The following is a 15,058-nucleotide window of genomic DNA, read 5'->3' as shown; positions in this document are numbered from 1 at the left end:
AATTGACTTAGCGCCTACAACTATGTCCTACCTGTTTAATATAAGGCTGTGTTCTTTTAAAAGTGGGACTTTTCCTTATTCCAGCCCTCAGAAAGACAAATATGAAAATATTCACGTCCCTTTGTCCAGACTCTTAACAGTGAGGAACAGGTAGCTCTGCGATGCTCCGCTTCTGCTGTAGAAGTGCACCAGACATAAAAACAATGGCCATACGTCATAGGTATGTAAGGATGACAAACATACAGCATAGCTGGATTTGTCAGATGTTGTTGCCTTGACGCACAAAACATAAAAAACAATTACTGTCATTTTTGTCTGGGTTTTAGATACAGAAATGCTGCTTCTTTCAATTTACAAACCTGAAATTAAAATCTGCACCAAATAAGCGACATGTGAACCTTGTCTTATATAGACCGTGTCGCTTACCACAACTGCATCCCCCAACCGTGTCCTTTATCTGGTGCTTGGTATTCAGCAGTGACATGACAATTATGGTGATGTATGACCCTAGCAGCCGCAAATCATGGAGATTGTGTAGCTGTGCAGGACCTTGGTGGCCACTATGTAGGACACTGGAGGCCACAACAGGAATAAGGTAAACATTTTTCATCTCTTTGTGTAATAATAGCCTTGAATTACTAATTTCCTAAAAACTATTTTAAAGCTTTTTCTGTATTTTTTTATTGCTTAAAACATCATGAATTTAATATGTATTTTTTTTTTACAATTTGTTTTTTTCTTTTTTTGTGTGTTTTCATATCTTATGGAGCAGACTATAGGAAATTGTTTTTGGGGAAAAAAAATCCCATATCTATTGCAAGTTGTGATTTGATATAAAATCGGTGAAACCATACAGGATGGGAAGGTGGGAAAATGTCACAAAGTTATGATATGGTTTGCTAGAAAAAAAAATTAAAACTTCCATGTATTTTTGCTCCACGGTTTTACTTTGTAAAATACACTATAAATTTCAAGTGGAATTTTTTTTTACGTCTTTTTTTTTTTTTTTACTTTACCTATGGCAAACTGCATTTTGGTAAAAATAAAATAAAGTAAAAAAAAAATGGGTGAAACGTAAAGGACAGTGGGAAAATATCAAAAGATGATGATGTTGGGGTTTTCTAAAAAAAATAAATCATTTTATAGCTTTTAGGCATTTTTGTATATATTTTTTAACCTAGGAATTTCGATAAAAAATAAAATAAAAAATAAATAATTGGGTGAACCTGTAAGGGATGGGACAGTGGGAACCTGTCACAAAAATAAGTCAACAGTCAAAACAGGTCAGTTAACAGGTATGTGAAAAAAAGTACAAGACGCCAAATACACAACATTGATAGGGTCAAGTCAAAGGAAAGAAATGTGAGAAAAGCAAGTCAGTTAGTGTGGGGGAGACATTTTCTTACCTGACTGTTGGATTATCTTTTCACAGAGTGTAAAAAAGCAATAAAGTCAAAACTTATATAGTGTCACTGTCTACTAATCTTTATCATGTCAGAGGGATTACCCTATAGGACAGTGGAAGGTGTGGAAGGGGCAGAACTCTTCTGCTATATTACGTCTGGGAAAATCCTACAGTATCTCTCAATATTATTAGCTCATGAGACGGAAATAAAAAAGAAAGTTATTTCAGGAATTGGTAATAAACATGAGTCAGAAGAGCTGCCATAATATTAAAACTTCTTATCCAGAACCTGTAAAGGCATGGCTATGATTAGCTAATTATCGACAAATAAAGCGTCACTTAATAACAATCTGATAACCAGGCATAAGAAATCTTACTTTGTGAGAATAGAGATTCAGTGTTCCCTTGCAGCGTTATTCACTATACAACTGGTAAATGCACAACTTCACCACTAGATGTCACTAGCTTACATGATGTAAATAGAGAGACCCACCAGCTCAGAGTTGACATTCCTGTCCAGGATTTGCATGCATAAAATAATTTGCATATTAACCCCTTAGTGACAGATCCAATTTGGTACTTAATGACCAAGCCAATTTTTACAATTCTGACCACTGTCCCTTTATAGCTCTGGAACGCTTCAACGTATCCCACTGATTCTGAGAATGTTTTTTTCATGACATTTTGTACTTCATGTTAGTGGTAAAATTTCTTCGACATGACTTACGCTTATTTATGAATAATACTGAAATTTGGCCAAATATTTTGAAAATTTAGCAATTTTCAAACTTTTAATTTTTGTACACTTAAATCAGAGATATGTCACACAAAATAGTTAATAAATAACATTTCCCACATGTCAGCTTTACATCAACACAATTAAAAGTTGACCATCGACTTCTCATTTTTCCAACAAAATTTACAAAACCATTTTTTTAGGGACCACATCACATTTGAAGTGAGTTTGGGGGGTCAATAAAACAAAAAATGCCCAAAAGTGACACCATTCTAAAAACTGCACCCCTCAAGGTGTGCAAAACCACATTCAAGAAGTTTATTAACCCTTCAGGTGCTTCTCGAGAAATAAAGCAATGTGGAAGAAAAAAATGAACATTTTACTTTTTTCACAAAAAAATTACTTTGGAACCAATTTTTTTTATTTTCACAAGGTTATCAGGAGAAAATGGACCACAAAATTTGTTGCGGAATTTCTCCTGAGTACACAGAAACACCATGTGTAGGGAAAAGCCACTGTTTGGGAGCATGTCAGGGCTCAGAAGGAAGGGAGCATCATTTGACTTTTTGAACGCAAAATTGTCTGGAATCAATGGGGGCGCCATGTCGTGCTTGGAGAACTATGATGTACCTAAACAGTGGAACCCCCCATTCTAATTCCAACCCTAAACCCAACATACCCCTAAGCCTAATCCCAGCCCTAACCATAACCCTAACCACAACCCTAACCCCAACACACCCCTAACCCTAATCCCAACCCTATCCATAACCCTAACCACAAACCTAACCTTAACACACCCCTAACCGTAATCCAAACCATAATCCTAACCACAACCCTAACCCCAACATACCCCTAATACCAATCCTAACCATAACCCTAACCATAACCACAAATCTAACTTTATCCAAACCAAACAACCCTATCCCTAATCCCACTCTAACCATAATCCCAACCCTAACCCTAGCCCCAACCCTAACTTTAACCCAACTCAAACCCTAATGGAAAAATGGAAATAAATACATTTTTTTATTTTATTATTTTTACCTAAATAAGGTGGTGATAAAGTGGGGTTTGATTTACTATTTTTTTTTATTTTGATCACTGAGATAGGGTCTATCACAGTGATCAAAATGAACCAATAGGAAAAATTTCCTACTGTTGCTGGGTGCCGGCCGGCAGATCTCGGCGGGTGCACTGTGCATACACCCGCCATTTTCTCCTGGAAGAAGAAGCTGGCGGCCCAGGGGTCTTCACGGGGGGGTTGCAGGGACACCAGAGGTATCGTTGGGGGGATCGGGGGACTCTATTTCTCTCTCGTCTGTTGTGCGATCACATCATTTAGAAACAACAATACTAATGTTTTAACTCAGGAAGAGTTCAGAAATCAATATTTTGTGGAATAACCATAATTTTTAATCACAGCTTTCATGCGTCTTGACATGCTTTCCACCAGTCTTTCACACTGTTCCTGGCGCACAAATTAAAGCAGTTCTTCTTTGTTTAATGGCTTGTGACTATCCATCATCCTCTTGATTACATTCCAGAGGTTTTCAGTAGGGTTCAGGTCTGGAGATTGGGCTGGCCATGACAGGGTTTTGATGTGGTGGTCTCTTAATTTTTGCCAGATATACCTAAAATACAATGGAAATGTGTCATCTTTATCTTTAGGCCTTTTGGAGATCATTTCATCTTCAACTTGCTTAACTGTTCACATTAACAGTAATTTTGACCAGGGGTGCCCAAACTTTTACCTGAGACTGTATCCATTCTGCACATAGTGTTTTGTCTAGTGTGTCCTTAAAGCGATTAATTATCTAATTTAACCTTTGGCTGCTCTTTTATCTCTATCCGCGAATACACATATCCATGTTTTCGATTTAACGTCATATGTTACCGAAGCTGGTTTCTGGCCCGATATAATCCTGTTAACGGACCGAGATTATATCTACCAAGGAACTCGTGGCAGTCTTACTGGGCTGATAAAGCTCTGTTTCACTGGTTCTAGTGCATGGGGTCTCTTAACCTGTCAGGGTTGTGAGAGAATACTGTGCCACGCCAGCGACTGCATGGACCACCATCTCTTACTCCTCGTGCCTTCCTGGGCCCATGTGGACAGGGGATGTCTGTATTAAACTGAGCCGAGCTGACATTACGTATCCCCAGGTGGGAGCAGAACATCACATTGGTGAAAGTGAGGAGAACGTACCCCTCGACGTATTTGTGACGTTAGGTGGGACTGAGAGGTGCACTCCTTCACATATTGGTGGCAGCGGTGGGATATGTGTGATTTCTCCGGTGTCATCCCTCACAAACCTAATTTGCTTACTAGGTTCAAAAACTCTTCAAAAGTTCATCACGGGAATATAACCTTAAGTAGCAGTGAAGTGGGCTAGGTGACGGGTGGGTGAAGAGGTGCCGGTATTACAGTACATGAATAAGGAAATGAGAATAAAAAAAATCACTACACTGCTACTTTAACATTGCAGAATTTGTATTGTTATCACTGTTATTTACATAGCTCAGAAATATACGGTTGAGTTAGGATAATTACTTGTCGTGCAGTTATTTGATGACACAACAATGATGACATTATTTTTTACATGGTAATGGTTAGCTTAAGTTAAAAAGTTGTAAAAGTTGTACTAACTTTAAAGGGGTTAAACTAGGACTTTGCTTATTTTTCCATATGCTAACTACCTGCCTGTCGAATGCTGCACCATGTTAGCGGTCATAGACAACTCCTGATGGCAATTCTGCTGCTTCATTTGACCTGACATCAACAGAGCAGTTCTCCTTCTTCCAGGCTGCTTTGTTGATGGGGTGTCCCTGCTGACATCTTAGCATCATACTGATTGACAGCCAGCTCTCGGCATGCCTCTGTAACAAGGTGGCACAGGGTGGTAGTTGTGGGCGAGTCTACTTAAAGCAACAGTTCACAAACACACCGGCCCCTTGCACATGAAGCACAAACAGGACAGATGCAACCCCAGATGATTTACCTCTTCTCCCCAGTCACTGCAGCATGGGCAATCAGGATCCAAGGACACAGTTATAATCTAACAGGGAAACTATTTATTTTAGTATGAACGAGGTAAAAAAAGGTAGAAAAAGTAGTTGCAGCAAATCTGATAAAACTTTCTGCTCTTTCCCTATTACTCTTCTCCACCATATCAGCAGCAGCAATGGTGGCAGCAACAGTGACAGTCCCCAGACCAATTTCTGGACGCTTATTGTCCTCGGCGGGGCACCACACAGTCCTGTGCCCACTTCACTGCCTGTGGATCCGGGGCAGTAGTCTCTGTCCCCTGCAGGGGTCCGGCAAGTTCCCGGTCGATTCTGAGCGGCTGCCCTGGGCAAGCCTGCCTGGGGCACTGACTGGAAGCAGGAGCTTCCTGCCACCTTTTCTGGCTGCTAGTCCAACCCACATCTTAACTCCTTGCTGTCCCTAAGCTACAACTTAAAGGGAACTTCACACAATAATACAATGCAATACATCAGAGTAAAACATAAATACACAGGTATGTGGGAGAGAGGGTCCCCGCCGAGTGTCCCGGTCGGAACCAAGTGGACCGTCACCTAGGTTCCGGGGGAAACTGTTTCCGGGGGACAGAGTTCAGGGATGGACCGTTAAGACTGACAGATGGGCTGGGGGAGGAGCCAGTATAAAAGGGGTGGGGAATGGGAGTCACAGTGAGTCAGCAGAACGGAACAGAATGAGCAGGAGACCGTGGGAGCGACTGAGAGCAAGAGCGACTCACCGGAGCCAGGAAGGAGGCCAGAGACAGGAGAGATACTCCCCCTGGACATCAGTGGGATGGCGGCGAGATGACCGTCCGAGAACCGCTGCCCCGCGGTCACCAGCAGCCGCTGCCGCCTTCCTCCAGCCAGCGGCTGCGGCCTGCCCGCGGTCACTCGTGGCCGTTGCCGCCTCGCTCCTGCCCGTGGCTGCAGCCTTCCCGCGGACACCAGCGGCCGCTGCCGCCTCACTTCAGCCCACGGCTGCGGCCTGTCTCCCGCCGCCCGCAGCCGCCTCGCTTCTACCCGTGGCCGTGGCTAGTTCTGTGCCGTCCACGGCAAGGGTCGTTGCTCGCTGCGGGTCCTCCGTTGCAGCTGCTGGCTGCGCAGGTGGCCTGCCAGCCGCCACCCCGCATTGCCGCTGTTTGCCCCTATCCGGGGGCTGCGGCCCATCTGTCCAAGGACACCTCCAGGGCCTGTTGTGCCCTGCTTCACTGGAGCGTTGGAATGCTCGAAGACTACGACAGATCTTCAGCGGCTGCTACGCCGAAGAACCATCGTCTGGGACGCCGAGGGACGTCGAGCCGGTTAAGTGACACTATATAGTTAAGGACTCATCGTCGGCCATACCGCGGCCCTATAGTGACCGGCTTTGCCGGACTTAAGGGCCTGTCACACTAAGCGATATCGCTAGCAATATTGCTATAACGTCACTGGCTTTTGTGATGTTATAGCGATATTGCTAGCGATATCGCTATGTCTGATACTTACCTCTGACCGCTCCCCCGCAGGTTATCACTGATCGCGCAAGAACATCCGGGACCGTTTCTCGTCGTCAGCTTCCTGCTGGGGCTTCCTGCTGTGGAGACGAGCGATGCGTGGACGTGAGCGGGAGGACGTCAGGATCGCCTGGTCTGACAGGTAAGTAGTGACCCCCGACCCCTGCTATGTCGCTGGTGAGATCTGCCTGTGTGGCAGCTCACTAGCGACCACTTAGCGATGCACCAGCGATCCTGACAGCGTCATATCACTGGTCAGGATCGCTGGTGCATCGCTAAGTGTGACAGTACCTTTAGTCGTGTTCTTAGATTTCCGTGTTGGCTTGTATTGAGTCCCTGCGAGGACAATTCCTGTTATTTTGTTCGGTTGCTTAGACTATCCCTGCGGATAGTTATCTATAAACCTATAAAAGTTGTTACCAAAAACACAAAACCGTCTCGCGTCTCGACACTGCATCCTGCGTACCTGCTAGTACCACAGGTACACCATCCGGGTACCGCATAAAGTGCACAGGATCAGCACCTAGGAGAGAGGGGAAGTAATGAGGTTCTCCGCAACCTCCTTACATCTCGTCAACAGAACAGAAAAGAAGCTGCTCTGTCAACGTGATGTCTCCAGAAGCTGCAGAATCGCCAGCAGGAGCAGTCCATGGCCGTTCTGAGCTGGCAGGGATCAGCGCTGCATAGAACAGGCAGGTAGTTAGCAACTACCAGGCTGTAAAATCTTAGCTCCATATTGAAAAATAAGCAAAGTCCTGGATAATCCCTTTAAGGCAGCAATCTCTATTTCTTCATTTATAAATCAGTCAGCTCTGTTTTCTCTTTATTGTTGAACTAGGTAAGGTTGTAACCATGTTAGGGTAAGTGAGGTTATGCTACAGTACAGGACAGCTACACTAAGGATAAGCCATTAAAGGGGTTTTCCCATCTTAGAAAACGATGGCATATTTATTAAATGTATTACACATGTCTAACAGATACACGTCCCACCTCTATAACCTGCTCTATCTACTCAAAATGGAGAATGGTGACTGCGCATGTTTGCAGTAGTCCCCTTTCGCTTCTCTGAGAGTCACAAATGTGGCTACCTTTCCATTAGTTCTGCACCTGATGTAGAGGCTGAAGCCTGTCGTTCCAGGTGGAAACCCTAATACCGGGGATAAATACAGGTCCCAAAGTAGTTGCCAACAACATCAATCAGAGATTTATGACATTTCACGTTCTTGTGACAGATTTGTGTATGTTGACTCTGATGCAAATTTAAAATAAAGCCTTAAAGGGTTTTTTTCACTATCTTTAACCCATTTAATTCAACCTCAGTTGTTTCATTTTAAACCAAAAATAGTGAGATGCAGAGCTCAAATCACAATGATTCGGTGACTGTCCAAATATGTCTGGACCTAACTCTATTCAGGAGTATGGAAATAAATCTTTCTGGCCCTCCATCAATGGATATTTTGTAAAAAGTTAAAACTTCAACTCCAAGCATGTTTTGACAGTTTCAGCTGGAGGTTTTAGTTTTAAGAAAATCTTGTGATTTTGGTAAATTGTACAAGAAACCTCTTTAACAAACACTGGTGTGTTTTTTATACTATCGGAGGTTGTTTCCATAAGTGGCAGCATCCAAAACTAGCAGTGATATCCAGGGCCAGTGTTAGGGGGTTACACTGGACAATTGCCCGGTTCCACCACTCCCTCAGCGCCCCCTGCGTCCACAGCAGAAGGTACACTGATAATAGCATTATCAATGAAGCTTGCAATGTGGAGACTGCTTCAGGACATTTGGTTACATGTCAGTCATGATTTCACCACAGCTTTTGCACTCTGCGGGACTTCAGGGTCTTTGGTGACATCATTATCACGTGACCATGATGTCAACAAAGATATTGCACTTTGTGTGAGTTGGAGGAACTGAAGAGCAGAGGAGGCGTCGTAGGGAGACCTCATATCAACTTCATATGCTGCTTCAACAGGCAGACCACAGGGGGCGACGTACCCTCCCTCTGTGCTCTGCCATGTGCACCAGGGAGAGGGGCACCTGCATTGCTTTGGTTGGAGAATCTGATGGCAAGCAACCAGTGCCCTCTTGGAGGCCCAGGAAGAAAAAAGGCTTCTACATAGGTGAGTATATTGTGCTGTACATAATATGTAGCGTGTGTTATTTTTAGTGCATTATGTGTAGTGATGAGCAAGTATACGCATGTGTCCGCCGAGCAAGCAACTCATGTGTTCTCCAAGCAAGCAACTCGTGTCCTCCGAGTATTTTGGTGTGCGCAGAGATTTAGTTTTCATCGCCTCAGCTGCAAGATTTGTGGCTGTTGGACAGTCTGAATACATGTGAGGAATGCCTGTTTGTTAGGGAATCCCCACTTGTATTCAGCCTGTCCAGCAGCCGCAAATCATGCAGCTGGGGAGACAGAAACTAAATCTCCGAGCACGCCAAAATTCTCGGGGGAAAACCCGAGCAACAAGTATACTCGCTCATCACTAATTATGTGCAATCTTTATGTGTCACGTATAATGTGTAGAGGTGAGTGAACGTGCTTGGATAAGGTGTTACCTGAGCATGCTTGGGTGCTAACCGTGTGTCTTCCGCGTGCTCAAATAATATGTTCGAGTCCCCGCGCCTGCATGTCTCGCGACTATTCCACCGCCGTAACACATGCAGGGATTGCCTGTTTGTTGGGCAATCCCTGCATGTGTTGTGGCACAGCTACGAGACATGCAGGCACGGGGACTCAAACATATTTCAAACATATGATTGGATAGACCCATGGAACAGGGGACAGGTGAGAGACTGTTTTTTTTTTTAAAATAGTAGTAGAGTACTGTGGAGACACAATGGGGGCCATAAATGGGGGGAAGCAGAGGCATTAAAGTGTTTGTCCAAGTTTGATACCAAATTCTGCACTCAGTTACTCTATGTGACTGAATTCTGCTGAATTGTGACAGCGTGCGTTGTGTATGCTGCCAGGATTCACCAGGATTCCCAGGACGAGCGGGCAATCACATGCATACTAGACATGCTTGGCTTCTCTCAATAGAAGTGCATTGAGACAAGCCAGATGCATACAGTCAGCATTAAAATGCAAGTAGGCAGACTTATCTGTTTTGACTGAACAACCTATTTAATATTTTATTTTTTATATGCAAGTGAGGGCTTCTGTGCACCCTTGGCTCGACCGATGCCTTGGTGCACCGTTACACCCTCCTATTTGCATATTAAAGTCATTCCCTTGTTATGATTGACAGAAGTCCTTTGCTAAGAGTAAGCGCTGTATAAAATAACTTTGCAATGTCAGTGTGAATGCGTGCACAGGATGACTGCAGGCGCGTTCTGACGCCTCGTTGCCGCCTGCTTTTTGCTGCAGATTCAATGAGGAGGACATGAAAGTGAGCAAACAGCACGTCAGAACGCCTTGTCCCCCCTCTTCACTGAAGCTGCTCGCTACTTCCAGGTGCACTGAGTAGCAACCGCAGACAGATAAGACCTTAGCAGCCTCATTCCCCTGAAGACGCCAGTAAGGCTGGAGTCACACACAACCATTAAAAAATTGGTCCCATTTTAACGGTACGAAATCGCACAAAGAATTCTTGGCCAGATATCCGTCTGTCATCCCATTTTCCGGCAAGGAACCAATTTTAATCGCATCTAAGCATCAAATTGACATCCAATGCCAATGCCTGATGCCCTATCCTGTAGACCTGGAGAAGTTGTGCGATTTAATCGCAAGTCACACGTTTGGTGCGTTTTCCATGTGTTTTTTTATCGCATCCATAGACTTGCATTGGGGAATCCGATCCGAAAATCGGTGACAATCGCAGCATGCTGCGATTGTCTCGGTCCGAGGATCGGATGCGATAAAAAATCGCATGATGTGAGCTTCCCCATAGAATAACATGGGTTCGAATGCAATGCGATTTTTTATCGCATTGCATTCGACCGTTTTAATCGCTAGTGTGACCCCGGCCTTATGGTGAAACATGTTGGGGAGGCAGCTGGTTACAGATTTTAAAGGCAGTTGTCTGTAGTTAGTTCATATACGCAAAGAGATATTAGAATAAATCAATAATCAATAATAGTTCTGAGGGCTATCTTACAGTCGCCGTATAAAAAGAAATTTAGGTAGTGGAGGCAATTAGATCAGTTAACTCCACACCATACAGTATAATGGGATTTATTAACTATTGATGTGAGAACACAGCAACTATTATCGGACTGGCAATTAGTGTGAGCGCTAATATTTAGTCAGTAGATCGGTTAGTCCTACATCACTCGGTGGGTGTTGATTGAAGTGTTTGTATATAATAAAATTGAAATATTGTCGCACCTGGAGGAGACGTTTTCTAGTAGACCAACTTATTGTTATTAAAAAACAACACTATTTGGAACAATAACCCACAAAGGGACAGTGAAAATGCAATTAAATTGATAGCTCAGAACTAATAGGAAGTCTATATACTGACCAGCACGGAAAGTGTGGTTTTAAATAGGACAGGGTTTGCAGACCGGTCACCATTCTGGTCGCTCTTCTCTGAATTTGCTCCAGTTTGTTGACGTCTTTTTTAAAATGTGGCGCCCAAAACTGGACACAATATTCCAGATGAGGTCTGACCAAAGAGGAGTAGAGGGAAATAATGACTTCACGTGATCTAGACACTATGCTGATTGTGAATGATCTCCACTAGATATACAGGAGGGTTTACAAATGGGATGTGAAAAAATGCTGCACATGTAGAATTATTAATTATAATACCAGAAATATCTACTATAGCTCGGGTGAAACCTTTGGGATCCACCAGGGTCTGTCTTGTAGTTCAGATTTTGTGATTATGTAACAACTGCAATTTGCGGCCTCTAATAGGATTGCCATACCAGCCAAACATTTCACCTCCACATGAATGGTCAAAGACACAAATGCAAAATGAATTCTTACAACAAATGTCATCTTTACATTAAACGTAGTGGTAACATCGATGCCGCGTTGGGTAACCTGGTTGAGCACATTCCTGTGTAAAACCCACGACAAGCTAGCTACTGTAAACTAATGAAAATCCTACTGGAAAGGAAAGTGTATATTCAGGTGGTTTAAATGCTATTGAATCTGAGATAAAATTACTTTTAAGTCTTTTCATTTTAAATCTCAAGTTTGTCCATATTTCGCCACATATTTTTCGTATGGTTGATCCTTTTTTTTCAGTTTTAGCACCTACTGTGACAGATATACTGGCATCATAACAGAGGTAATAATACTACCGTACAGTTTACTTCTTTTATGATTCAGTTGTTTATTGTGACTATTGCTCCTTTATGTTTTATGTAGCATATGTGCTTTATTATTTATTTCATTTCTCTGTACATTTCTATAACATAAACATTCCAATTATTTATCCATAATTATTGTGTATCCATTAGCCATTCCATACCTTCCTTTTTTTTGTGTGGCGCTCAGTCCAGCCTCATTAGGTTTTTGATTCTGTTTTTCTGCAGTCAAGCATTTTAAACATTTTTATGTAGTGTTGAAAATCAATCTAACATAGTGACATAGATAGCAAGGCCGAAAAAAGGAATCTGTCCATCCAGTTCAGCCTATATTATTATTATACATTTTTATAGAGCCATTTATCTCATGTGAAAAGGGGCAAATATAGAAAAGTACAATAAACATGAGCAAAACAAGACACACACAAGTTCAGAAGGAGAGAGGACCCTGCCTGCAAGGGCTCAGTCTACAGGGGATGGGTGGGGATACACTAGGAGAGGGTAGAGCTGGTCGTGCGGCAGTTCAGTAGACTGAGGATCACCGCAGGTTATAGGCTTGTTGGAAGAGGTGGGTCTTCAGGTTCTTTTTGAAGGTTTCCATGGTAGGCAAGAGTCTGATGTGTTGGGGTAGAGAATTCCAGAGTATGGGGGAAGCACAGGAGAAGTCTTGTATGTGGTTCTGCAGTTCTGTCAGAATAAATCCCCAGGTCTACGTCCTTCTAAGAAATCTAACTGTAAGATACAATATTGTTACGCTTCAGGAAGACATCCAGGACTCTCTTGAGCCCCTCGACTGAGTTCAAATGCAACCAGAGGTTCCTTTTTGGTGTTGTGATGTTTGACACACATGTATGATGGAATTTCCCTGTTTTACCCTGTATATAAAGACCTCTTGCTTGTCACTGCGTCAAAGCCTGAGAGAGACACTGGTTCACTGACGAAACGTGTAGCATTAGCACAGCGGAGAAACATAAGCAGTTCTGCTTTTTCATATACTTTCCATTCCAACCCTACTCACTCCTAGTCACTCCTATGGCCATATATAGCATGTTTTTCATTATCACATCTCCCTGTTGGGGGTCATCCCCAGCTATTCAGGTCAAATTTGTATTTGGTAACATATTGGTCTATGTAGTTTAGTCGATGAGAGATATGTGTCACAGAGATGGCTTGGCTCTGTAATGTAGCCTGGAGTGTTGTCTTTAGTGCATGTAAGCACTAAGGGACGTCACCGTACCTCTATATGTGTTTCAAGACCAGCGGTGATGTCACAGTCACGTGACTAGTCAGGTGATGGGTTCCTGGGTGTGCTTATACCTATATAATGTGGGCTACTGCTTAACACAGGGCTGTATGTGGGGAGGGATAAGCCTCCTGTGTGTGTTGAGGCTCCAGGACCGAGCCTGAAGTACTGGACACTTGTACTTTGTTTTGCCTGAGCTAAAGGCTATTTATTGGTTCAGTTTTGTGGGTTTGTGAAGCAGTAAAACCCCATGAACTTTATAAGGAACATGCCTCCTGATTGCCACCCGTTGCACCTGAGCGAGTACAATCCCTACTATATAATATATATATATCTCTTCCTGGCTGGACACATGGACAGGTGGTATAAACAATATCAAAATAATGCAGACAACACTATTAAACTGTACATATTCAGTAAAACAAAGCTAAATATACCAGGTATGTTGCCAAGTTCAAATTTGAGCTGAACAGCTGGGGATGTTCCCCCAACAAGTAGGTGGTAAAAAGAAAAAGGTGCGTCACCTGAGTTTAGCAGTGAGTAGGTATGGAGTGGAAGGTAGATGAAAAGGCAGAATTGCTCACCTTTATCATTTACGCTAATGATGGCCACCACGCCAGCAATATGTTTGTATGAGGTGTAGACAGAGCCTGCTTCATGCAGGTGCCGTCATCCTATGTTGTCCTACCAAATGGAACCTTGGATTAGAAGAAAATCGATACACTTTTGGTGCTGCAGGTATACTTCATGTTTGTTGTTGGTACTGATAGAAATTTATTACACAGCATATTTTATAATTTATTTTATTACACAATCATATGGATCCTGCTTACAACGTAGATCAACATTGACAGATGAAGGTGATTTCCTGCAGCTATACTAAGTGCCGACACATTTTCTCATGTAGAACAAGGAAATAGATGACGCAGGAAAAACCTGTATGAAGAACTCACCTGGTTTCAACTGTATATGACATAAGCAGGAGCAAGCTGACTGTACATTGTTCTTTCGACTCAACACCTACAAGTTACCATTAACAGTTTGCTCCTCACCCTACTGGCGTTAAATACAAATTTAAAGTCTTATTTTTAGATGATTTCAGAGAAGGGAGTAACTATTGATAGATTACACAGTTATAAACTCTGATGTTGCGTCATTTCCTTCTATTAGCAAACAAGCAAAATATTGTAATATAATAATACATAAGTGCAAATGCACAATGGCTCCAATACAAACACTATGACAATACAACTATACTCTAAAAACATCGAAAATGTGCGTTTTAAATTACCTTCTAACTATAATTACTAATCACATACATGTGTGGGGTTTTGCCCACATTTTGATAAGAGTGTGTGAACCTATCAGTGACAAGGAAACCTCTTTTGCATGAGACCCTAAGCCCAGTCTTTACTGCCCATGATCTAGAGTTGAGCGACTTTGGTCGCATCGGGTTTCATGAAACAAAATTTGTTTCAGACGAAACTGGTCCGACTAGGGCAAAAAAAGTCGGAGTTTCGTCCGAAACCCGACCCCAACGCAAGTCAATGAGGAATAAAAGTCAGCATTGAGTGGATGAATGTCATCCGCTCAATGCCGACTTTTATTTCCCATTGACTTGCATTGGGGTTGGGTTTCGGATGAAACTTCGCCGTTTTTTGCCCTAGTCGGACCAGTTTCATCTGAAACAAATTTTGTTTCATGAAACCCTATCCGACCAAAGTCGCTCAACTCTATGCCCAACCACTACAACCCGTATATAGAAAAGTCCATTGCTTCTCCCCTATAACCTTCCTCCCCACCATCACCGAACAAAAGTTAACTCATCTCCAAATTGCACCTCACAACTTGTGTATTCCATCCCACCTCTTCTGCAATCTCACCACCACACTTATCC

General features: G+C 42.9%; 1 protein-coding gene across 1 annotated transcript in view; it reads right to left on the bottom strand.

The window, feature by feature from the left end:
• NOS2 (nitric oxide synthase 2) overlaps positions 1–1,424 on the bottom strand; it is a 74,441-nt gene extending 73,017 nt beyond the window's left edge. The window contains exons 1-2 of the mRNA XM_073565615.1: positions 1,407–1,424; positions 32–175 (exon numbers count right to left, since the gene is read on the bottom strand). The gene's annotated coding sequence lies outside the window, so the exon portion shown is untranslated. The remainder of the gene's footprint in view (positions 1–31; positions 176–1,406) is intronic.
• Positions 1,425–15,058: the final 13,634 nt, after the last annotated feature.

This window comes from Dendrobates tinctorius, unplaced genomic scaffold (assembly GCF_039654945.1).
Source record: "Dendrobates tinctorius isolate UK_male_01 unplaced genomic scaffold, ASM3965494v1 ptg000016l, whole genome shotgun sequence".
In the NCBI taxonomy this organism is placed as follows: Eukaryota; Metazoa; Chordata; class Amphibia; order Anura; family Dendrobatidae; genus Dendrobates; species Dendrobates tinctorius.
Note: the sequence above shows the minus strand (reverse complement) of the source record. Positions and strands in the feature narration are given on the sequence as shown.